Genomic DNA, 25,256 nt, shown 5'->3' on the forward strand with positions numbered 1-25,256 from the left:
GGCCTTTGGAGCCCCAGGTAAAGAGCTGGCGACTGGAGGAAGGGAGGGTTCGGGAAAGCAGCAGAGAGAGAGCCCGTCTGCACTTGGGGGCAGAGCTCACGTCCAGAGGGCCCTGTGGTCCCGGGCAGTCCTGGGAATCAGTCTCCCAGAATCTTCCCAGACGCTCCGATGCTCAAATAGAGCTGCTTCTGTTTTCTCCCAGGACACCCCCGAGCACTCCAGGAGATTTTCTCAAGCACTCCAATAGCCACAGTCATTATTACTACTTTATTAGTAGAATTTCAGATGAGACAGGCTGCCGACTACTCTGCAGATCAGCTGATCTGGGTGGAAGCTGTAGGACACAAACCCTGGACGTGACGGGAGGTAGAGGCAGCGGCCTGGGGCGGGGGGCAGGGCTCAGCTCTGAACTGCAAGGCTGCCCAGTGGCAGGAGGGGTTCTCAGCGCTGGGCCAGGACTAAGAGTGTCCTGGAGGCCTTGCATCGAGGACCACAGCGGAGGGAGGGAGCCAGCTGCCCAGAGGCGTGCAAGGGAGGAGGGGACACCAGGGCCCCCCCAGGGGGTAACATTGCTGGGAGCAGGGGGTCAATGCTTGAAAGCAATTAGTTTGCAGGACATTCGAGCCAAGTGTCCATCACCCATCTCACAACCCAATGCTCCAAAATCCTCTACTGGAGAAGCAAGACGGACGGACGCTGGGAGCATCTGCTCAGTGGCCTCAGCCTCCGGTCCAGGGGCCTCATTGAGAATCAGAGGCGAGCAGTGAACTTTAACCTGAAAAGACCCAGATGCCATTCACATCCTGCATACAGTTTCAGGAGCTTCAGGGCCCTTTGCTCTAAGCCCCTCCTGCCCCCAGCCACAGGGGACAAAACTGAGACTGGAAAATCGCGGGGCCATCTTGTAGCTGCGGGCCCCAGGCTGAAGGCTCATGGGAACCGGAGGCCCTGGTGGACCTGCGTGATGGTTGTGTGTTTGTTCTCCAGTGATGGGTAGGGGGAGGGAAACACTGGGAATCTAACCCACCAATTTCCAGGCCGGGTTATTAACGGGACAGGGGGCTTCGTGTGCTCTAGTCCAAGAGTGTCAGCAAGTGCCAGAGTCACACAGATGCTCTGCAGACCAGAGATGGTACACGGCTCACACCCATGGCTGTGACGGGGCAAGTGCCAGGGATGCCCGGCCACTGGGCAGAGTGTTGAGCGTGGGCTGGGTCTGGCTGGAGCATCGTCAGGTGCGGGCATCGGGGACACGCGGGGGAAAGCATCGCGGTTGGCCGGGGCGGGGGGCAGAGCCCAGCCTCACCTCCGGGCCGATCTAAGGTGTGACCTTGGGCGAGCTGTCACCTTCGAGGCCTGCTTTTCTCACCTGTCACATGCAGGACGGGCTGGACAGTCTCTGGGACCTGTGCACCCTCGCGCTCCTACGACGCAGGCCAAGGAAAAGCCCTTCCTCCCATCTCCCTCACACGGCGCGCCCCTCACCCCAGCCCCTGTGCAAGTAAAATCCTCAGGGTTAAAAGCTTCTTCCACTTACGCTAACATGTGGAAGAGGAAGCCGATAAAGGGATGGGAACAGTTGCTCGCGACTCCTCTAAAGGCTGGAAGCGCTAAATAAAGCCTCTTGATGATCAGGCCCGGACAGCCTACCATCACTGCTCCGTGGACAAGTTGTACGGCGTGTCAGAGCACACGGAAGACGCACGGTAATTTATCCATCAGAACCCAGAAAATTGTACAGTGCGGGCACGTCTGCCACTCCACGGGTTCCCACCAGGCCAGCCTGCCCCCGATCTGCTTAAAGGGACACCACCTGCCAAGAGAGGCCCTGGATTGAGGCCTCGGTTAAAAGAAGCACTTTGGGGGCCTCCCTGGTGGCGCAGTGGTTGAGAGTCCGCCTGCCGATGCAGGGGATACGGGTTCGTGCCCCGGTCTGGGAGGATCCCATATGCCGCGGAGCGGCTGGGCCCGTGAGCCATGGCCGCTGGGCCTGCGCATCCGGAGCCTGTGCTCCGCAACGGGAGAGGCCACAACAGTGAGAGGCCCGCATACCGCAAAAAGAAAAAAAAGAAAAAAAAAAAAAAAAAAAAAAAAAAAAAAAGAAGCACTTTGCAAAGATCCCACGGGGATAGGAATATTTCGTGACATTCATATGTAAATAACAAAAAGAGGAAAACAGTATTTTCCTGGTGTGGCCTCCTGGGGTTTCCCACCGTTCTAGAGGTCGCCGCCTAAATGCAGCCACAGAAAGCTAAATTCTTGTAGTAAACACTGGACTGACCAAGAGGAGACCTGGGACTGACTGGAGGCCTGTTGGCTGGAAAAGAAACCGAGCCAGCAGACAAAATCCAAGAACAGCTGGCATGCGAGTTCCGCGGCTCTAGTGGAGGCGGTGGTGGAATGTCCTGCCCAGTGGGGAGAGGTCTTCACCACGGATGTTATTTAGCTATTTGGAATCAAAAGGGCAGGGTGGGCACAAAAAGCAGACCGAGTTTTCATTGGTTTATTACTGTCGCTGAAACCTCCGAGGGTGATGTGCCCCTTGCCGCCTACCTTGGTTTGGCCCTGTACACACAGGTTGGCGTAAATGTGCCTGAGTCTGATGGCTTGAAGGGTCTCGGCTAACAAAGACGGGTGCTTCTGTGGGGGACACATCCAGCCTGGGACGTTCTGATAGAAAAGTGACTTTAAAGGCCTGCAGGCGGACAGACCACGGGGGTTCTGAACCTGTCCTCCCCCACCTGTCACAAGGCACTGGGTCCTCTCCACCCATGGGGCCGGCACCCTCGGGACACCCAGAGCACTCCTCGCAGGCTGGTTTCTACTTTCCCTACTGTGTTTCCCCCTCTAGAATCATCCACCGGGTCTGGACTATTCACACATTCCATGGAGTCACTAACCCACCTGTGATCATTTCCTGCATTATTTCTACTTTCATCATTATTACTGGAAAACACACCGAGTCCGGAGAAGGGCAGGTGATTTCAAGGAGCTCTGGCTGCACAGAAGTCACAGCTCAGCTCAGCCGAGGACCGCCCTGCCCCACACCCTTCTCGGCTCAGGCCACGATGCCCAGCCAGTCCGGCACCCCGGCCCCTGAGCTCAGAAGCTCGTCTGGAGGCCCCAGGGCGGCCTGTTTGCCCAGGTTTCCCACAGAGGAGGGCTGGCGAGCTTCCGCAGAGCTCTGCGGGCCCTGGGCCCCGTTCCGAGGGCACGTGGAGAAGCAGGAAGGCAGGCGCCCTTGCTTTGCATCCTTCCTCCCGCACAGGGGCTGCGAGACCCCGGGCCAGCCGCGGTGTCTCCGCGAACCCACTGGCTCAGCTGTGACGTGGGGGACACGGCCTGCCTCGTGGGCGTGCACTCAGGGCCATAGCGAGCATGGAGAGCACAGCGCTGGTGGTTGTATTTTTTCAGTAACTCCCAGCGGTCTCCCCCCGACCAGAATGGCAGTTTGAACGACACTGCTGGCAAACAACATAAAACCCTAATTCCCTCGAGTCGGGGCCTGCGGAGTGGGGCAGGGGGCGCCGGGTCGGGCCGCAGCTGCAGACAGCCATTCCTGGAGGCCGTCCGGAGGCTGTGAGCGGGTCGGGGCCCTGAGGTCAGCACCAGGCTTGTCTGCTTTCTGTCCCCGGGCTGTCCTCGCCCTGCGTGGGGCTCCCTGAGCCTTGGGCACATGCTGTCCCAGTGGCTCTGCTGAGAATCCCCCCAATTTGCCAGGACCAACTGGACCCACAGATAGAAGAGGGGGCGGGGCTGAGGGGCACCGGCTGGTGGGGTCCCCGAAGCCACGTAATTCCTCCTTTTGTTGGCTGGGCCCCAGGCCCCTCCTCAAGCATCACAGCAGCTGGGGAGCGGCCTCCCTAGTTATTACCGTGGGGTGCCAGGCGCAACTTCCACCACCGCGCAGGGTGTGACCGCGGCGGCAGCAGGTGGCCCTGCGGAAAAGGCCAGAGGATGTCCTTGTGATCACTGTTGCCCATCTCTCCAGGTGGGTGGGAGCGCGTGCCTGTGCGGGTACCGGGACCGCCGTGTCCCCTCTGCTGGGCAGGCCGCGGGCGGGGATGCCTGGGACACAGTCTCCTAGCTATGGCACAGTCCAGGGGAGCGGATCCCAGGGGATCCCGGCTCTGTGCCCTGCGTTCTGGGGTCGGCCCAGCCCTCCTCCCGTCTCCCCACAAGGGGATGGCAGGCGGGACGAGCCTGACCGAGTCAGGGAAGTTCTCTCCTGTGGCTCCCAGGACACCCCTGGGTCGTTTATTTGCCCACCTGTCCCCATCTATTCATCCCTCCCACTTTCCCTGGAGAACCTGGGACACGCCAGGAGGGCAGGTATGGGACCCTGTCCTCCCCAAGCTCGGGTGCATTTTGTAAGGACTTGGAGCGTTTGTCCTCACGCTGGGGCTCTGCCCTGACCAGAGCCGGGACCCTGGGGACACGTGGCCTCGAGCTGTCCCCAGGCTTCCTCATCTGCTTCCCTGGTGGTCTGGTTCTTCTCGCACACTCTCTGGGCTGGATGGACGTTTTACAAGCCTCCCAATCCGTTTGGCCCAGGCCGCCCCCTCCCACTTTGAAGCGTGTCAGCCTAGCGGTGGCCGGCCGGCTCTGGCAGCACCAGGAGGCTGATGCCTCGGCACTGGTCAGGTCGCCAAGGGTCTCAGCTTAACCGACTAACAAAGTACCAAGGCAAGGACTCAGGTTAATAATAATCTCACAACAACAGTCATAAGCATCCTTACGGTGCGATACGTGTGGAGGACCAGGGGCCTCGACAGACACAATGGTGACAATTTGATATGGACGACATGTGGCCTGTTGAAAAAAAACCCCAAAAGGAAACATCTGATCATCAAGGAAGAGCTTGCTGGATCACAGAACGTGACCTCTGAACGCCCACCCAACTCCTCACTTTGCAGACAGAAAGCGAAGCCTTCCTCGCTCATGGCCGAGGCCTTCAGGTCCCCAAGGTGTGGGCGCGGCCCAGACCCCAGGCCAGGCCTGCCCCGAGGGCGCACCTCCACAGGAGCCACCCCTGCAGAGCCTGCCTTCCCTCACCAGTCCCTCCACCGACCCAGCCCGAGGGGCACCCCTGGGGCCTGGAGGCGGGGCCAGTGTGAGAGGTGAGCCTCAGACCCGCCTTCCTCAGCCGGTGACCTTGGAGGAACCGCTTACCCTCAGTTTCCCTGTGTGAAAAGTGGGAGCGTAGTCTTATCCCAAACATTTTGCAAAGATGAAGTACATACCGTCACTGAAAGCACTTTCCTGTTGTCACCGCCTGGTTCCCAGATGGCACTGCCTAACCCCGAGGCTCTCCAGCAGGAGAGGAACCACCCAGAGCTCCGAGTCCACTTTGACTGGACGCGTGCCTTGGAGATGGAAGCTATGACCTCACCCTCGTTTGCCCTCCTGGCGGTGTGGCTAGCGGGCTCAGGCTGATGCTGACGCTCAGGCTGATGCTGACAGGGGTGCTTATGTGTCACTGCGGGCCAAGGGCCACCCGCAGTGCTCACTGCCCACTCTCTGTGCTCTCTGCCTCTCGGGGCACGGCTGGGGAGCCTGCTCTGGAGCGGACACAGTGGGGAGGACAGACCATGGACGTGGGGACCGGCCGTGGGTGTGAGCTGGGGGTGCCCAGCAGGTGGGAAAACCACTCCCGGCTGAATTCCCACTAGGGAACAAGCCCGGCCCAGAGGGCAGCATGGCAGGGGCTGGGCCGCCCTGTGGGGAGAGGTGGAGGCTGGAGGCCTGGAGGCTGCGTCCGGGTCTGTCGGCCTGTCTGTCCCACAGAGGTGTCGGGAGTTCCCGGTCACAGGACAACGCGCAGGGCTTGCAGGCACGGAGCGCTCAGGGTGGCTCCGGCGGGGGCCACGAACACAAGAAAGCAGAGAAGGGTAAAACAGCGACTGCCAGCACAGCGAAAGCCTCGGAGTAACCAAAAACGACGGCCAACTTTCTCACACATTGTGGTCAACCTCCAACGCTAGAAAGCCCAGCACGGCCGGGAGGGGCGGCAGGACAGGCCCAGAGGGGCGCGGGGAAGAGTAAGCCAGGGGAGGAAGAATAAATCCCGGGCTGCAGGCAGAGCGCGATGCTGCCCAGGCCACCTGACCCCTGGAGCCTGAGCTGCCTCTTCTGTGAAATGAGCACGGCCCCAGAGGGGGGGGCCTCCAGGATTCTATGAAAAAGGAATGCGGGTGTCCCGGAGGGCGGAGGGACAAAGTGCACCTGCCCAGGCAGAAGACGGGACTGTTTCTGAGCTTGGAGGCGGGGATACCTGTCACTTGCAAACCGCCTTCAGGCGCAGCAAGGCGGCAACGCTCTCCTCCATCGCCCCCGCGCAAAGGCAAAAGGAACCCACCAGACTCGAGAGGGACGTGGAGAATGTCAGTCTGACTCTGTTGCTTCTCTGCTGAAAAACTTCCCACGGTTCCCACATCTACCCCTCGAAGTCCAGCCTTTCCCACGGCCAACACACCCCACCTATGGGGCCTGGTCCTCCCCTCCCCTGCTCACCCCCAGTGTAGACAGATCTGCTTTCCCCCAGTGTAGACGGTCCCACCACCGGCCTCCGAGTCCTGCCCGGGATGCTCTCTGTCCAGCTCATCACAGGACAGGCTCCTTCCTGACACCTGGCTCACGGTCACGGAAGACCTCCCCCTTCCACAATCTGCAGTCCCTCCCCCCGGCCCCGCCCCCGTCACGTCACCCTGTTTTATTCGCATCCTGGTACTTCTCTTGCTCATTGTGTGTCTCCCCGTTAGAATGTAGGTGCCAGGAGAGAGGAAACCAGTTTCTGCTACTCAGGGTGAATGCAGAGCTGGCACATGGAGGCTCCACAGACACTGGCTGAACGGACGGACGGATAGGGACGGGCTGCTGCTGAAGCAGGAAACCTGCAAGGCGCTCAGGCGAACGGTGGGGGTCACGGACCCGCCCCCGGTGATGGCCTTTCATAGCCAGCAGGCATCCTTCCCGGGAGGCGTGATCTGGGTTAACGTCCCACGGTGCCCTCCACGTGCCCCAGGCCGGCTCCCCATGCCATGCAGACCAGGGACCACATGTCATTTCTTTGGAGGATGGGCCAGGAGGGCCTTCGGATGACTCGCTGCCTCTCCTCTCCTGGGGCTGCTTCTCCATCACGTGGTTCACGCTGCTAATGGGTCCCTGGGGTGAAGCTCACGCAGAAGAGGCGGGGCCTCTGGGGCCTGCTCAGAGCTGCCAGCGTGAGGCCCACACACGGCTCTCTGTGGCTGATGGTGTGACAATGGTGGGCTGGTCCTAGAAGGGGGAACAGGAATGGACCCTCCAAATACACCTTAATCTGATGAAGACATTAAAGTAACACGGTGCATTTTTTAGGTTAAAGAAGTGCATGTGTAATTATTATTAGTAGTATTGTTTTGGTGATACGGGGGGAGGAGGGCAGGCAGGAAGCACTGGGTGGGTTGTAGGGAAACGGAACGATTTTCAGTTCTTCACGTGCCCCTCTCTCCCAGATTAACGCGAGACCACATAAGCCAGCGCCCGGGGTCTGCCAGAGGCTTAAGGTAACAAGTCAACCTGATGTTGCTATAGGAACCGGATTCTTCCCAATGCCATGGCAACCGACTCCGGAGTGTGTCGGGCACACTCCACATCAGAGCTTGGGAAGAGGGCAGCAGAGGTGGGGAGGTGGGCTGCAGCTGGATCCTTCCCACCCCGGTGAGGGGCGAACTCAAGCTAGCGAAGCTCTCTTTGAATCGAGACAATGGCGGACAGTGGACATCTCCGTCAGAATTGCTCAGAGACCCTGGGGACACCCTCAAACTTCTGGGGCCCGTCCTTGGTTTTCCACGTCATAAACTGTCTTTTGTATCACCGAGGAAGGCTTCCTCCTGGGAAAAAGAAAACAACCAACCAACCAACCAACCAAACAAAAGCCAAAAAGCTCACCTTGGGCCATTCTGAAGCCCGAGGTCCTTTCCTTCTGAATATCCTTCATGAGTTTCTGAGTGACAATGAACTCCCCCCACCCCCCTCCCCAAGTAAGAGCAGCTGAAGACAGACAGAAAAAAAAGTCACAGCCCCTGCTTCCCCAGGGACTTAATGATCCAGATCAAGTTATCTGGGCCGGTGACGGGGCTGTCCTATATCACCAGCCCTCCTGGCAGGCTGTAATTTAATTCCACGAATTTCAACAATAGAGTCCAAGGTTGCAGGTAAGGAAGTGAGCATGTGCCTCCCACATGCTATGTATTCACCGTGGCCGGCCTTTCACGTCACCAAGCCCGGGGCTCAGTGGAACCTCCTGATGTGCTGCTGTTGACCTAAAGCAGGGGTTCTCCCAGCATGTCCTGGACGAGCAGCTTCAGCGTCACCGGGAGCTCGTGAGGAATGCAGAGTCTCAGGCCTGCCTCAGACTTTCCCCATCACAAACGGGGTGCGGCCCCGTCTACCCTCACAGGCTCCTCCCTGACCCCCGCTCGGCCCAGGCTGAGAGCCGCCGGCAGGAGGGAAGGGTCTTCTGATGCCTCCTGGGCCACTTTCTGCCCCCGCAGGCTCTCTGGTCACCCCGCCAGGGTGACCGTTCAGGTCCTGCCGTCCCGGCGAGCTCACCGCTCCCCAGAAGAGTGCTCGTTTGTGACACATCTGATCTTAGGACCGCGCCTGACATGGTTCTCAAGTCAGCCTCTGTTTAACTCGGCCCTGAGAACCACTTCTGCTTCCGGGAGCCGCTCCAGATTAGCCTAATTGTTCTTCCTGTGACCAACAGCCCTTCTTGCTGTTGAAACTGGCGGTGATGCTGCTCCTAGATATCCTCTCCAGGTGGAACGTCCCAGGTCCCTCTACAGATGCTTACGTAGCAGGGTTTCCAGGTGGTCCCCTCGAGGGACGTGACCAAGGTGAAATAACCCTCCTTGACCCCTGGAAGCGTCACATGGGCTCTGACCTCACAGCTGCTCCGCCTGGACGCCGCATACACAGCTGGGCAAAACCCAGGGTTGCTTCCTTACCACACACCTCCCAGCCTGTGGGCAATGAACCCTGTTGTTGTTTTTGTTTTTATTGCAATCATTAAGTCAGTCCTCTTCCATTTCTATTTTTTGAGCCTCAGCACAGAAGTTTGCATTTCTAATAATAAATTTATCTCATTAGTTTTGGTCCAAAGCTTTTATTCAGGCTATTAAACTTATTTTTACACTGTAAAGAAAATGTGATATTATGCATTTATATTTTCCATTTAAATTTTGTTATTATGCTGTCCATATGTTTTATAGCCTACTATTAACGTGAAATGAGCATCTTGACTTGTAAGCTTTAAAAACATATTTTTTATTAGCTCATCACATGAATTATAACACCATTAATTTAAACGTTCCCCTTTGATCTTAGGTTATTTTCCATTTTTTTTTTGGCTGTTATACATAATGCTGCAGTGAACATCATTGTACGTAAATATAAATCTTTGCATAATTATTTTCTAGCCTAGATTCCTAGAAGGAAAATTATTGGTAAAAGTATAGCAACATTTCAAAGACCTTGATATATATTACTAAACTGTTTCCAGAAAGGTTATACGTTTTCTATTTCTACCATATTATATAAGAGCCCATTTCACCAAAACTTGCTAATATATTATTTTTTAACTAAATTTTGGCAATATAGTAAGTGAAAAGTGGTATCTTGTTTTATTTTGCATTCCTCTTTCACTAGTGAAGCTGATTTTTAAAATATATATATTGATGAACGTGTAGTTTATATTTATGAATAGATCTGTTCATGCCCTCTGCCCAGTTTTCTAATGGGGGTGTGAATGTTTCTCTTATTGATTTTTAAAGATCTCCTTATGCAACAGAAATATTGACCCTGTTCTATCATTTTCTAAAAATAAATATTTTCCCAGTTTGTTTTTGCTTTCTAAAGTTTTCTGTCATTTTTCTGTGTGTAAAAGTTCTATATTTTTATGAGTTGAATCTCAATCTTTCCCTCTGTCTTTTCTCCTATTAATTTGATGTTTTAAAAGTCCTCTCTAATTGTGAGAGCAGTTAATTATTCATTTTCCCCCAATTTTTATGGATAATTATTATTTTACATGTAACTCCTTAATCCATACATAATTTGTTTTAGCTAAATGTATAAGGTAGGTATGTAAAGTTATTTTTTCCCTATACTTAGCAATCCAGCCCCTTAACCTCACCCATCTTTCACTGGACTTTATTGCTTCCTTTATCACATGAGCAGGTTCTAAAGAGCCATGTTTGCACCTAAAAAAGACACACCCTAATTTCATCTTTTTGGAGAAACATTTTAAAGTTCTTTTTACTGCAGCTGAATTAGAGATAATTTCAAACCAATTGAGTAAGGGGAAAGAGGTTTTGTTTTCTGGTACATGGTATATATCACATCGGAGATGCAACAGGAGGTGCAAATTTTCTTCTGTCTCTGAACTGATGCCCTATTTTAGGGCTCTGCCCTTCCACCATTAAAATGGTACTACTACACACAAGGTTATTTTGGACACTCTTCAAAAATCTTCTTCTGTACCCCAGCAAATATCATCACTAGACTTTGCTTCCTACATGTTTTGTTTCACTGCTCTACCTGTGGGTTCCTTTACTCATATGACTTTGTTTAACTAGAGTGACACATTCATTGTCTTTTACAGGAGAGGACCCTCTCCTCCCTAGAGCTCTTCACATGTTTTTCTTGGTAAATTCTGCCTATCTATTCTTCCAGATAAACTCTGTCATTATTTTTGCCAAGTACCTCCTTCTTCCCATTTCCTTCCCCTACAAAAAAACCCACCCTGGGCTGTTGATTGGAATTATTTAAAGTTATGAGTTAATTTGGAAAGATTTGACATCTTCAAAATGTGCAATATTTCCTATAGAAATATGATGTTTCCATTTATTCAAACTGTTCTATGTCTTTCAGTTAACTTTGTGTCATGTATTCTCGTGTATTTAATTTTTGATACACAAAAAAGCCATTGGTTTTTAAAAATATTTATGTGATATCCAGCCACTTGTCTGAGTGCTTTCATTGGTCCTTACCATTTCCAGTTAGATTTTCTAAGCCTATAATCATCTTGTACGCAAATATTGACAATTGTGTCTCTTCCTTCCCACTTCCTGCTTTGTTGCATCCTCTAGACTTACCACAAGGATAATTATCACTGGTTCCAGCCCCCATTCCTCCCTTGTTCTCGAGGTTAAAGGGAAGGCCTCCTGGGCTTCACCACTAAATGTTCACTGTTGGTTTGAGACAGACTTCTTTATCACAGTAGAAAATCGTTCTATTTTAAGCATATATTAAGAGTTTTATTTGAGATGGATATTGGATTTTATCGCATGTGGCATTATTTTTTAGTTGATTTACAGATATGATATGTTATAGTAATAAATTTCCCAATATCAAATAGTCCTTGATTGAGTTCATTGGCTACATTCCACCTAATTGTGAATCCACTGGATTCAGTTATTTTTCACCTGTGTCCATATGTAAGACTGTCATAAATTTGTGTGTGTGTGTGACATCTTTGTTGGATAATGCTACTTTTACTAAATAAAATTTTAGCTTTAATCTTTTTCTGCTTTTTGGAACAAATTATCTAAAATTAAAATTTATATTTTTCCAGAAAGTTGTCATTGAGATTTTCAAATTTCTGAGCATTCATTCTCTTAACCTGGAAGTCTCCTTTGTATCTGCCATGGTCCATTATTAACTTTCTTTTCTTTTTTTTTATTTCTAACCTTTCCAGAGGTCACCTAGTTTTTATTTCCTAGCACTGGCTCCCTGACATACTTATCAAGTCTGTTCTTACACTGTTTCCTAAATTAATTAACATTAATCTTATTCTAGGCTTTCTGCATCACTTTGATTTTACTGTGTCTATTGTGCAGAATATGCTTGGATTTTATTTTTTAACTTAATTCCAAGAGTCTTAGACTTTTATTGATAAGGGCATTTAACCCACTTACATATTTCACCATAGTTGATAGGTTTGACCCCTACTTTTGCTGTTTTGTTTTATGGTTCTGGATATTTTTGTGCATGTTTATTTTCTCATTTTTTTGTTTCATAGACTATATTTTAGCTTCTTGATGTTTTGAAAGTAGAAAACCTGATTTTTAATCTTTATGTTTATTACATACAAATGCCACAGAAACTTCTACAATTCAAGAAGTCCAAATAGAACCGTAGCTCATGGCTCCCCTCATGAAGACAAGTATATTTAATGTATTTTAAACACTTTTTTCTGGCACCATTTCCTTGTCATTATTAATTTAATCTGGTATTATATGTACAGTTTCTTATCATGTAATTATTTCTCAAAAGAGTACAGTATTTAAAAATAACTTCTAATTTCTATATTGTAACCAGAGTTAACATGGTTATTTTTATTAATAATATTAATAGGAGGGCTTCCCTGGTGGCGCGGTGGTTAAGAATCTGCCTGCGAATGCAGGGGACACAGGTTCGAGCCCTGGTCTGCGAAGATCCCACACGCTGCAGAGCAACTAATCCCGTGCGCCACAACTACTGAGCCTGCACTCTAGAGCCCGTGAGCCACAACTACTGAGCCGTGTGCCACAACTACTGAAGCCCACGCGCCTAGAGCCCGTGCTCCACAACAAGAGAAGCTGCCACAATGACAAGCCCACGCACCACAACGAAGAGTAGCCCCCGCTCGCCGCAACTAGAGAAAGCCCACGTGCAGCAACGAAGACCCAACGCAACCAAAAATAAATAAATAATTTATAAATTAAAATAACTGTAATATTAATAGGATCGATAAGAACTATAATGTATTGGGTACTGGCTATGTGCCAGGAACCACATGAGGCACTTAACCTATTTTTTCTACATAATCCTTATAGAAATCCCATTTTTCAGTGAGGTTTGTAAACATTAAATAACTGCTGACAGTCCCACAGTCAGCACGGGGCAGAGCTGGGACTCAGCCGCTGGTCTCCGATCCCCGAGCTTGTTCTCTTAATTATTATGCCCTGGCTCAATTTAATGGGGGTCAGGTTCACTATTGGTCCATTTCATACCATCCCAGAGTCCTGGATTTTGATTTATTTCAAGAAACATTAAGGATTAATTGATTCACTGTCTCAGGAGGAAGACAGGAATGGTGTGTTTTCGGAGACCTTACATCTTCACGTCTTTATAATATCTTTCCATCTGAATTACATCTTATTTAATAATCCAGTTCTTGGGGGGCTGTCAGCTGGCACACATGTGGAATGCAGGCCAGGAATGTGCCTCTCAATCCATCCATTCCGTGGTGAGAAGTCCACTTGTTCTTTGATGTACGCTCTTTATTGATCCGTAATGTACAACGCGATTGCCAATTTAAAACTCGTTTGTGTATGCATGGGTGTTTTATTTGGAAGTTTTTAGGAAGCATATCAAGCGGGTTTGGTCTCCTGCCATTTTAAGAAGCCAGTATGGATCTTCTAAATTTTTTTTTTTCTCTTCATGGCATCACTAATCTCTCCCAACTTTGTGCCTTCAACAAATTGGATGTTTCCTTTCTGCAGTTTCAATGTAGACTGTGGACCAGACGTGAGCCCCTGGCATTGAACTGGAGACCTCGCTCCAGACTGACATTGATCTATTAATCCACATTCTTTGATCAGAGTTGGCCAATGAATTACAAACCTATTCCTCTATATTTTTCACAAAGAAATCATGATAGATTTTCCTAAATGCCTTACTGAAACCAATGCTCTCTTAAGAATTCTTTTGAGCTAAGCCTAGTAACCCCACACAGAAAGAAAATCCAGTTAATCTGATGTGTTCCTAAAATTACTGGTTTCTTCCTAAAGCACAGATGTGCCATCTCTCAGGGAATCTGTTCTAAGGGTCTGCCAGGGAGTGAGCTTACGCTTGTCGAGCGTAAGCCTGTCGAGCCTCTGGACCTGAGAAAATAAAAACGTTTGCTTGTCAGGTCCCTGTAGCTGTTCCGTCGTTTCACTGAGCTCACATCAGCAGCTCTAAGGAAACGTCAGGAGGTTTGCCCACTATTTAAGGGAGGATCGGCTGAGACAGACTTCAACCCTCTACGACAGGCTGACCCTGAATGTGCAACTGTCCGGCTCCTCCATAACGTCCTGGCTGTGTGTTCTAGCCAGAGGCATCCTCCCTGCTGGAGGCGGGGCCCCCCACCTCCTGCCGTTGTTGCAGGAGCCCCTGTGGTCTCTGCGTCTCCACAAGCCTCTGCTGGACTGGCTGCTCCTGAGGCAGCATTCCTTCCAGAGACTCATGGAGCCACCAGACCGCTTTCTTCTCTGCACTTCCTGGAGCATCCTCTCCCAGCGTCTGTGGGCTGCGCCGTGCGGAACAGTCTCTCCCGATGGGGGCAGGAGCCCAAGACCACCGGCCACTCCCGCCTGTGATGGCCTCCCCCACCAGCCACTCTTTGCTCAGAGTCCAGCTCGGCCATCTGGTCCTGCTCCCCTTTCTCTCTGAGGCTGGAACTCCCAGAACCCACGGCGGGAGTATGCTTAAATGCTCTGCTTTTTAACCAAATGAGATGTCTAGCAGAAGCGAAACTATTTTGCTTCTGCACCTATTTTATGAACTGTAGTAAATAAATCATTATTCAGACCACTGTGTGCACAGGCAGCCTGTGGTGCATTCCCACAGCATAAGTCATGTTCCTTCCTCTTGATCCTCGCTAAGCCCGAGTGGGGCCCCCGCACTCAGGTTTACGGGTTTACAAAATAATGGGGGACTCACATCCATGGTTGCTCCAACTGCTCCCACTGAGATGCACCTTGTAAATGACGCTCACTGCCCAGGCTTGAGGCGCTGATGAGAGATGCCTGTAAACGCTGCATTTCCCCCTTTTGCATGAACATTTCTTATAGGCATTATTCTACCACAGATCTTACATCATTCACCTAGAGACCTTCAGAAGCACATCAATTATGGGAGAAAAAGAGCTAAAAGGGGCCGTCAGCCTTTACTCTGATCTCACCTCTGACTAAGGTCTGAGGACTCAGCGTGGGAGCACGGACCCCGGGCCGGGGGCTGGGACCGCTGGCTGAAGAGTCAGGGCTGTCCTTGGAGGAGGCCAGGACTGGTCCGCACTCTCTGCTGTCCCAGCTCTCAGCACCCCGAGTCCCATGGCAGCTGGGCTCCGAGGGGGCGGTGGGCCTGACTGCCGTCTGAGCATCCTCAGCACCCCCTTCGGTGGCAGCTCCCAGGGACGCACAGACCCTCTTTATCCGCACAACCCCCTCACCTCTTCTCTCACCAAGAAGCCCAGGAGGATGAGGACGCCCCCTGGCTGAAACGGCCCCCAGGGTATCGTCCATGACCTCCTACATACACATCATGGTCCTTCTTACTCAGAGGTCGCCCCCAGAAGGAAGGCCGACAGAGAAGGCTAGGACACAGGAGGCTGGGAGGGTGGGGGGAGGACCGCATGTATGCTGGGCACGTGTGAACGAGCCCAGTGGAAGGGAGAGGGGCCGGGGCCATGTGTCCTCCGACAGCTCTGACCATTCCCGTGAGCACCGGTAGGTGAGTTATGTGGAATGGGCTATGGCATTAGTGAGCCAGCTCAAAACAGCGTGGGATTTACAAAACCAGGAAGATAGGAATGATACAGAGGGAAAAGGATCGTTCTAGTGTTTTCCAAGATCTTGCCAGCACATCATCGGAGCAGAGAGGGGGGATTTCCAGGAGAGCTGGAGGCCCTCCAAGGCGGCTGGTCGCCTGGCCGCACAGGAACTCCTAGGGACAGACGGGGCTGAGAATTAGCCAGCGACAGGGCACGACCAGGAGGCTAGAGGCTGGGGCGGCTCCTGGCCTGAGGGCTGAGGCCCCCAGAGAGCCGAGGTGCAAAGACGTGGGGTTTCAAGAGCTCGCTCCTGATAGAAGAAGACAGGTCATCTCCAACGCCGGACACCTGCTCCCCCTAGGCCATCACCACGTGTGACTAACAGCACCTTCCAGCCACTGGGAGGGCTTTCACGAAGGGACTTCTTTTACGCAGAGGTTTTCAGAGGGTGAGAAACCACCTCTTACCACCTGATTCACACCTGGGGAGGAAGAAGCGCCCCCGCTCCCCGAGTCTGCCCGGGCTGGCAGCCCTGCTCAGCCCTACTTCCTGCCCACATCACATGTCTGCAGCCACAGGAGCGAGAGAAGGGCCACAGGCTGGACATGGCTCATGTAGAAACAAACATGCTCAACCTGTAAAATTCCACTTTCTCAAGAACAGGACTGAGTACCCACCATATATTCCCCACAAAAAGCATTACAAGACCGGTCTCTGCCTTTCAGAAGATAACAGTCCAGCTGCAGAGGATGAACAGACAGACAGACAGACACACACACACATGCACATCCCTCAAGGAGGACACTAAATTAAGCCCTGAATGGTGCCATCTTGAAATAAACTCGGTGCAATGTCAAGGAGTGGCAGGAACAGCTTGGATCGCTCCACGGAAGAGAAAGGATGTCAGTGTGCCATGAAAACAAGTAGGACCCAGAGGACGAGGGAGGGGAGGGCACCCAGGCTCTAAGAGACCCCTAAGCCCACACTGCAGCACGCAGACGTGCACATAATCTATGCTCGAGCCCTGGCTATGACACTTAAGTTCCCCCAACCAGCCTGTAAGCAGCAGTGGGCGTCCTGCCCTCAGCACCCTACCCCCAGAGCTAGCGCAGTGCCTGGGGCCAGAGGGACACACACACACACACACACACACACACACATGCGCACACGCAGAGCCACCACTTTTAAACATGCACAATGAGTCAGGCACTAAATAAGATACCTTATAAATAGGACATCTAATACTTATGAATAGCCTGTGAGGTAGAGATTATTATTCTAATTCACAAGAGAGGAAGTGGAGACTTGGCCAAGGTCATGGTTAATCAGAGGCAGAGCTGGATGTCACCCCATCTGCGCCCTTGACAGTTCAGCCGTGGCACTGCTATCCAGTCTGCCCGTTGCCTTTGACCTTCATTCTGACCATCTAAGCCAGTTCACCCGGAACCCACGTGTAACCATTAGGATTCAGCTGCAAAAAAGAAACAACAATAATAGTGACTTTATTCTTCTCTCAGACAAAGCCACCTAAAGGGAGGTAGGCTGGGGCGGCAGCTGCATGGCGATCAGGGCCCAGGCTCTCATCGTTCTGCTTCACTGACCTCAAGGCCTGGCTTCCAGCTTATGGTCTAACATGGCTGCCAGGACTCGAGCTATTACAACTGCATTCCAGGAAGCAGCAAAGAGCAAGGAGGGAAGAAAAAGGGCTTATCTCTTCCCTTTAAGGAGCTTTCATTAAATTACAGCATACAGTTTTTATCTCTCATTCTTCAGAAATTATCACCAAGCCTTACAGGACATGGAAAATCTGGTCCTTTTAGCCTACATAGCAATGTGCCCAGATGGAAATCGGGGTTCAGCTGCTCAAGAGGAAGGCTAGATCAGGTGCTGGGGTAGACAACTTGAAATTATTATTATTTTTTTTAAGTATCAGGGTGTGCCTGGTTTTCAGGAGCTCAAAAGCAAAGTTAATAATTTCCATTGGAGGCCTTCCTCCCTTACTCTCTTCCTTCCTCCCTCCCTTTCTTCCTCTCTTCCTAATACCACTGTGGTCTGGAACTCAGCAGGGATAAAGCAAATAAGGCCACGAAGCAACGATCCCTCCCCCCCCAACATTCTTATTCTCCCCATGAACAGCACACTTTGATTCTAGCCTCCACATTAAAAACATACAAACACCGTTCCAAGGCCAAAGACCAGGATATGTAGTTGGTACACTGCCACCAAGTGAAGGAGAGCCTGCCTGTGGTCAGTGTGGTGGATGTCAGGTTGGCGTGTGGCCGAGCCAATGGAGACAGGGACACAGTGTATCTTCCTACCTGTCCCAACCTCCCAAGACAAGTGACGCAACGAAAAACATCACTGGAGTTTAAATGTTCATCTATGAACTTCGGCACGGAGTCTGAGGTCTCTCCAAGCATTGCAATTCCTCAAACAGCCAGCAGGGGCAGAAAGGAGGGCAGAGGCGTCAGAGGCCCCGGCTGAGCAGCTCCAGGAGCAGAGATGCAGCTGGGCTCCCAGGCTCTTTCCACTCTGGTCCCGAGACCAGCGGAGGTGTGGGGAGTCATTTCGAGGGGCTTCCCGGTGTGGACACTCCCCAAGGCTGCCACCCAGGGCCCAGTGGCTGTCCCGAGATATCGAGGACAAACGTGGCACCTCCCAGCTCATACGTGAGCGGGCCGGGCGCCGTCGGGTGGTCCACGTGGGCCGGGGGCAGCATGGACCCTGGAGGGCGCCCAGAAAGGCTGGTGGGTGGTGACAGAGCTGAGGATGCCGACGGGAGAACAAGAGGGATTTGGGGGCGGAGTCTTCTGTTTCTCCAGGTACCGGCCCTCAGTTCTCAGAGAGCCAAGCGTGAGCTGCCTCGGGGGGGGAACCTGTTAAAGTCAGACTCCTGGACCTCCCTTCCTCCCTCCCACCCTCCCCAGGTTCTAAACTAGGAGATCCAGGCGGGCCCGGGGGACATGGGGGCTGCCGGCCAGGCCCTGATGTGGGGGCATGATGGACCCGTGGGCCAGCTGGTTCACAGACTAGGTTCCTTCGCTGTCCCGTGTGGGGAGACCCTGGTGGGAGCCCCGGGGCCCTCCTCTAAGGTCACCACACCCCCTGAAGCCTCATGCTCCCCTAGTGCCACCTCATGCGGGAATGGGGAGCGGGCTAATCGCCAGCCCCCAGCCCCTGACCCTCCACGGACGCGACACCTGTTACTGGGTCACCTGCCAGCCCGCTCTCCTCCCGGGACGCCCCCCTAATCTGCCGTCCCTCCCCCAGCCCATCCGTCATGTGCACGCTCTCCTCCTAATGCTTTCCAAGCCCCCCCAGCCCTCCCCACATGTCTTTGTTCCCAGTTCTTCCCTTGAACGGTTTGTGTCTTGTGATATTAATAAAAAAAAAAAATCCCTGCTCCAAAAGTATTCGAAGGCTATTTTGACAGGATTAATTTAAGAAACCTGCAGCATCACAGCAATCTGGAAAGAGGGCAGGTTGCTCAAGAAAGTCTAAGGAAAGGGCTACAAGGACGACTCCACCATCGCCATGGCAACACACCCCAAAAGTTTCTGGGTACTTGCTCATAATAAAGAAGGCAGGTCTACGGGGCTGGCCCACCAGCGAGCCGGGAAGGACTGTCAAGCAGCGGTCCCCGGGGATGGAACCCTGGCCGGGACGCTGGGACTCGGCAACGGAGCCAGATGGAAAGAGGGATGCGAGGGGCGGGTGGGTCGTCGGTAACCCTGGTGACAGAGACACCCTTCATCCACAGCACCGATTCCCTTGGGAGAAGATATTTAAGGGATGCAGCACCTTCTTGAGACTACGATAAGAATAATCAACCGTGTGGGGAGGGAAGAGAAGGGAGAGCTCAGTGGTCAGGGCAGACCTGTTTCTCCCAAGGACGGGGAGGGGGAGACGGCGGTCCAGGGGGGAGAGGGCGGCAGACGAGGCTGGGAAATGAGAAACGGTTTGCCCCACAGCCTCCCGAGTCCGGGAGAACCGTCACTGCTCCTCCCGGCAAGGAGGGCCTGTGGCACTTGGCTGAGGAAGCTGGAAAGTGGGCATCGGGTTCTAGAAAGTTCCCGAGAGGTGACCTCACCAAACCGCCAGGTGGGCGAGGGTGCCGCTCATCCCCACCGCCCGCCCACTGCCTGTGGTCGCCCCAGTGGTGCAGCTTCCAGAAAGTAGCTCCTAATTTAGCTCTTCTCTCTTTCTGAATACTTTCTTAGGTGCCGTTTTGGTCTTCCCAGCCAAACGGGTGTTTATCAGTTACAGGTTCCTAAGACTCTGGGCGCTGAATATGGAGGCCACGGCTAGTTCCTGGGACGGCTCCACACTCATTAAATGTGTCCCTGAAAAAGCCTGTAGATCTCAGCCTTCATCTCTGGGTCCGATAAATGGAAAGGGCTGTAATGAGATTTGAAAGAGCCGATGTAATTATACGCCAAGAAGTGTTAGCCAAATACGAGCGCGTGGATCTCTCTCTGCACTGGCTGTACTGAAGATGGGGCCGGGACAGAGACACAGAGACACAGAGACACAGAGACACACAGGGGCAGGAGGGACACCCCCGGCCCCGTTGAGAGCAGCGGGGTAGGAAGACCCGCACCCCTCTGGAGATGGCGGTTCCTTTCTGTCTTACGATGAAGCCGGGTGGCTCTTTGGGAAAGCCTGAGATGAGGTATCACCTGTCACCTTGGCTCGTGGCACACGTACATTTGTGCACACACGGGTGTGGATGTTTCAGGTTGACTATGGTAACGTCCGCTGGGGAAGTGCGGTGTAGGTAGCTGTGTTTTCCTTTTTAAGGAGAAAACAAACACAGGCTGACTCCTCTCTCCTCGCAGGTACTTCTCCTGTAATTTTAGAGCCGCTCAAGGCCAGGGAGGAGAGCTGGGGAACCGCGGGATATTCCGGATGGAACAGAAACGCTGATACTGACAAGAAGGAAAGCTCCGGTTCCAATCTTGTCCAATTTGGGCTCCAGTCAGTGAGCAAAAGAGATCTCATTCCAGAGATGGCTTAAAACGCCCCGGCAAAACGGCCTCGTGTTCTCCAGACCCCACGGAGAGGGCAGCGGGATGGGTAGAAGCCTCGTGGCTGAGAAGAGGGAGGGCTGGAAGGGGCGGGTCTAGCTGCATTGAGTTCAGCACTAACTAGATTCTCAGTCCCTTTGAAACACAGTCCCCATCCCACCAACGTCTGGAAAGGACCACCCGGTGCGCAGCCGCCCTGTGTCTCTGGCTGGCGGCTTTGCTTGCTCTTCTGAAGAAGCACTGGGCTTATCCAAGTCCAGGCAGGCGGCTGGAGAGGCCCCCTGAGATGCTGCAGGAGGCACGAGGGGGTCTACTCTCCTTTCCCTGCTTTGCCGGCTTCCACAGCAGCTCAGGCAAGGGGAACAAGGATGCGAGGGCTGCAGCCCCGGGGGGATGCTCCCCTCCACCCGGCTGTGCTCCAGCCAGGCAGGGCCCTTCCCAGTCCCCAAGACAGCCTGTCATCCCGGCCCCGTGCCTGCGTCACCTCCCTCCCCTTCAGCTCCTGCTGTGCTTCCTCCAGGAAGCCCTCCAGACCAGACCAGCGTGGGCTCCCTAACCCCTCACCACTGGGGGCCGGTCGGCACATCCAGGGCAGACGGTTGGACCACCTCCTCCCTGGGACCCTTTGGGCTTCGCTGTGCTCAGAGCACGCCCTCTGCACTCCGGTCCGTGGTGAGCCCGGCCCTTCCCAGAGCTCCGGGCCCTGGTGCTGAGCACGGGGACCACTTCCCAGGAGGGGCATCCAGGCGGCAGTGCAGACACGTATCTGCAGGGGACGCGGTGGGGAGGCAGGGGCTGAGACAAGGAAACCCAGGCCCCCACCCGCCCCTTTGCCATGTCCTGAAACCAGGGCCACGGCTGGGGAGACTCTGGGCTGGCTGCCTCTGCAGGGTCCTTGTCCCCCTCTGAGATTCCGCCCACCTGCCAGGGCTCAGCTCCTCCGGGACCGCAGCCCCCGGCGTCCCAGCCGTGGGACTGGGTCCTCCCTCTCCCGCTCGGGACCTCCCGCCGCACCCGGCACTCCGCCCCTCAGTGCCGTCCGTGTGTTGAAAAGGTGCTTGTCTCACTGTCTCCCTTGACACTGGCCACTGCTCGGAGACAGGCAGTGTGGACGTGGTTCCCAGGTTCACCGACAGGTAACACTGAGGCTCAGAGAGGCCCACGGCCCTCGGGGCCCACGTCACGCCCAAGGGCCAGGCTGACACTCGGGTGTCCACGGAATCTACCCCCAACAAAGAGTCTGGCGCCAGCTCAGTGGCCCTTGGGGTACCCAGCAACCCCGCAGGATGGGGAATGAGCCTCCTGGTGGCAAAGGTGGGGAAACAGCCATAGGAGAGGGAATCCCGGCGTCTTGCAAAGGTCCCCAGACCTTTTTACCAAGCCTTCCGCAGGCCTACTCTCGTCAAGTGCAGGCAGCCTGCTTTGTATGATTGATGAAGCCTTTTTTTAACCTAAGAATTTAATTACAGGAGCTGCATTCCCAGAGGGCCTGTCACGTGAGTTCTCACCATGCAGACCTTCCGACAGCCTCAGGCAGCCGGGGACGAGGGGGCGACAGGGCCGCACGGTGCCGTGTCCCTGGAGGGCATCCTGCGAAGGCCCACTGTGGGTCTGGGTGACACACGGGGAGCATCTGACCGGGGGTGTGCGCTCTGCTCGCATCCTGGCTGAGCAGCTGCAGGGCACCCGGAAGACAGGGAAGGATCGTGTGGCTCTGGGGACACGGGCGGCCGTGCTGCACTGGGGTAAAGCCAGACGTCTCAGCTGACACGTCTGTGAGTCAGGCCGCACCGAGCAGGCAGGCCACACACTGGGCAGGATGGGGCCAGGGCGCTGTCCCCGGGGGGTGCATCGCCGGGCATGTGGGGCTGGAACCGGGCAGGGGGAGGCCGGGCCTGGGTGGGCTCGGGGTTCGGGAGGGACCGCGAGGCCGGCCCTGGGCTCCCAGACCCCCTCGTCTGGATTCTCTGGTGCTGGGGGGCACCTGCTGACCAGGTCAGGGGCATCAGGCCGGAGCCTCTGACATCGGTGGCAGGGTGGCCGCAGGCAGGGCCTCTCCCAAAGTCTCTACACCACAGGTGAGCCTGTGGTCCTGGCGCCTTCAGGATTCCGTGAGTGCACCCAGCACCCAGGTGCCGGCTGACGGGGAAGCGACAGGAGATGACCTGGATGCGGCCACAGTGCTGAGTCCTCCCCATGGCAGGGCTGGGAAAGGGCCACAGTGCCTCCCACGGGCCAACCACACACACCTGGCACGTCCCGCCGGGAGGGGAGGCAGCCAGGCCGGGTCTCTGCCCTGGAAGGACTCAGGGGGCGACCAGCACAAGGGGGGCAGGCAGGACGGGGGACCCCGCTCACTGGGAGGGGCCGTGGTGCTGACCAGGGGGGATGGGCCACTCGGGACCAGCACTCCGGGAAGGGCGTGGCCCGGGCAAAAGTCCAGACGTGAGATGGCTTCAATCATGGGCCCCCAGAAGGTCCCTGAGTGAGTGAGACACAGAGACGAGCATCACACAGACAGGCTTTGGGTGCATCTGCGTATGTGTGTGTACCTGTGCGCAGCTGCGTGTCTGTGTGCACACCTGTACCCCCTTGTCGTGGAGTGGACAGGAAATCAAGGTTTAGCTGAAATACACTAAATGCTTATTTCCAAGTGTTCCCTTGTGCGGGCTTCCCGCCACCCCTGCTGAGAGCGGCCAGCCTGCGCCCTGTCCCCTTGAAGGGGACAGAGTCGTCCCCGGATGCCCGCAGCAGGCTCTGGAGGGAACGGGTGTTCAGGGAAGCCGAGGGGCTGGGCTGAGCCGCCATCCTACCCGTGCCAGCCTCTCCTCCTGGGGTCACAGATGTGAACAATAGCAAACCCATTGTCGGGAACATTTCCTGTAGGACCTGGGAGACGAGAGCGGTCCCAGGCTGGGGGAGGGCTCGAGCCCACGGGCCCACACACAGGCACACGCGTGCGGGCACAGACACACACGCGCACACAGCCGCGCCGCGCCGCTGCCGTACAGGAAGCAGCGTCTCAGGACGCTTCCCGAGAGTCCAGGAGGGTGGGCTCCCCAAGACCCCTGGGGGCCCTTGGTGGCTCTGGCCGGACAGAGGCAGGCGGTACATCCTAAACGCTCCTGAGTCTGGTGGCCACACGTGGCCCTTCACACACTCAGCCGTGCCGGGTGACTGCGGGCTTCCTGTGCTGGGGGCCCGGGGGGCTTCCCCTTTCCCTCCTCCAGGTCTGGGGCCTTGGGTTTGGCACAGAAGAACAAGGAAAGGAGAAAGAGGGGCTCCGTGGAGGTCCCAGCAGCCTAACCCTCTCAGAACCTTGGGCAGAGGTCACACCATGACTCAGACACCCCGAGGTCACCATCCTGGGAGGAACGGCTTCTGGTGGCGAGTCCAGGCCAGCCCGCGGGGAGCAGAAGCGCGCTGGCTTCACGGTGAGGCAGAGGGCCCGGGCCAGACGCGCCTCAACGGCCCTGTGCCTCGGTTTCCACGTCTGTGAAATGGGGGCATGGAGAGGATCTGCTTCCCAGAGCCACTGATGAAGGTTGCCTATGTGACTACAGGTAATCCAGGTGTAGGGTTTGCCTAAGCACTTACACGAGTAAAACACTTCAGAACTGATTGGATAACAGCCACTGTCCTCAGCCCCCGAGGGGCTCAGGCAGGCACCTTCCCACAAAGGCAGCTGCTGAGCCCGCAGCACCCGAGGGCTGTGTCTGGGTCTCCTGGGTCACGGCCCCATGGTCTGCACGTCACCCCTGCTCCCAGATGCCTTCAAGTCCTCCTCTGTCCCCATGTCTCCTGAGAGGATGCCCTGTGGGCACTGGAGCCGCAGAGGGAGGAGGGCTGCAGGGCATCTGGTCACACGCATCTGCTCTAACAGGCACTCAGGGAAAGTGAGTTGCATGTAAACTCCACCCGGGAGCCACCCGGTCCCTGATCTGTAACACAGACCAGCCTCAAGAGGAAGGAGGGACTGAGACACAGATGGGGCACCCGGCGCCTCCCTGCTCCCGTGGGTGGGATGTGACCCACAGTGTGGGCCACAATGAGACGCTCACACACCTGGAGGGGGCGCCCCACGGAGGCGTCGCTCCACTTAACGGGCCGGCAGATAGCAGTGGTCAGCACGTCCAGAAACCTCCCTTACCTGGGATCTTCCCGGGCAAACATCCTAATAGCTGGTAGCAATCAGCCTTAAAGCAGGACTTGTGAGGTCTCAAGAATCTCCTAGATTCCAAGAAATCCTGGACTTCCTGGAAGATGTCTTAGAAACCTAACTCCATCTTTAAGGCAGATTGCTCCTTAAATTTGCTGCCTGAGGGAACCCAAGATTCTCGGCAATCACTGTCAGATGGACTGGGGCGTGTGGGAGGGACCCAAGTGATCCCTGCATCAGGCAGGAAACGTCACTTTCCTTCCATCGAAGTGGCTGACCCTCATTTGGTTTGAGCCTCACCCTTTGCCAGTTTGCTGTCTTTTTTCACTTAAGAAGCTCCTTCTCCAGCTGGCAAACCACTGCCCCACTGCCGGGTAAACAGCGGCTCAAGCTCTTCTTGCCCAGGAAGCATTATCTGACTAACAGCATAGATTTTGCAACACCCGCCCATTTACATTCCCAGCTCCACTGTCACTCAGGGCACCTCCATCACTGCTGTACCAAGACCCCA

General features: G+C 54.4%; 1 protein-coding gene across 1 annotated transcript in view; it reads right to left on the minus strand.

Moving 5' to 3' along the window:
* Nucleotides 1-25,256, minus strand: part of CACNA1C (calcium voltage-gated channel subunit alpha1 C) — a 471,172-nt gene that overhangs the window by 229,348 nt on the left and 216,568 nt on the right. The window lies entirely within an intron of this gene.

Source organism: Mesoplodon bidens (genome assembly GCF_964165515.1).
Source record: "Mesoplodon bidens genome assembly, chromosome: 11".
Classification (NCBI taxonomy): Eukaryota; Metazoa; Chordata; class Mammalia; order Artiodactyla; family Ziphiidae; genus Mesoplodon; species Mesoplodon bidens.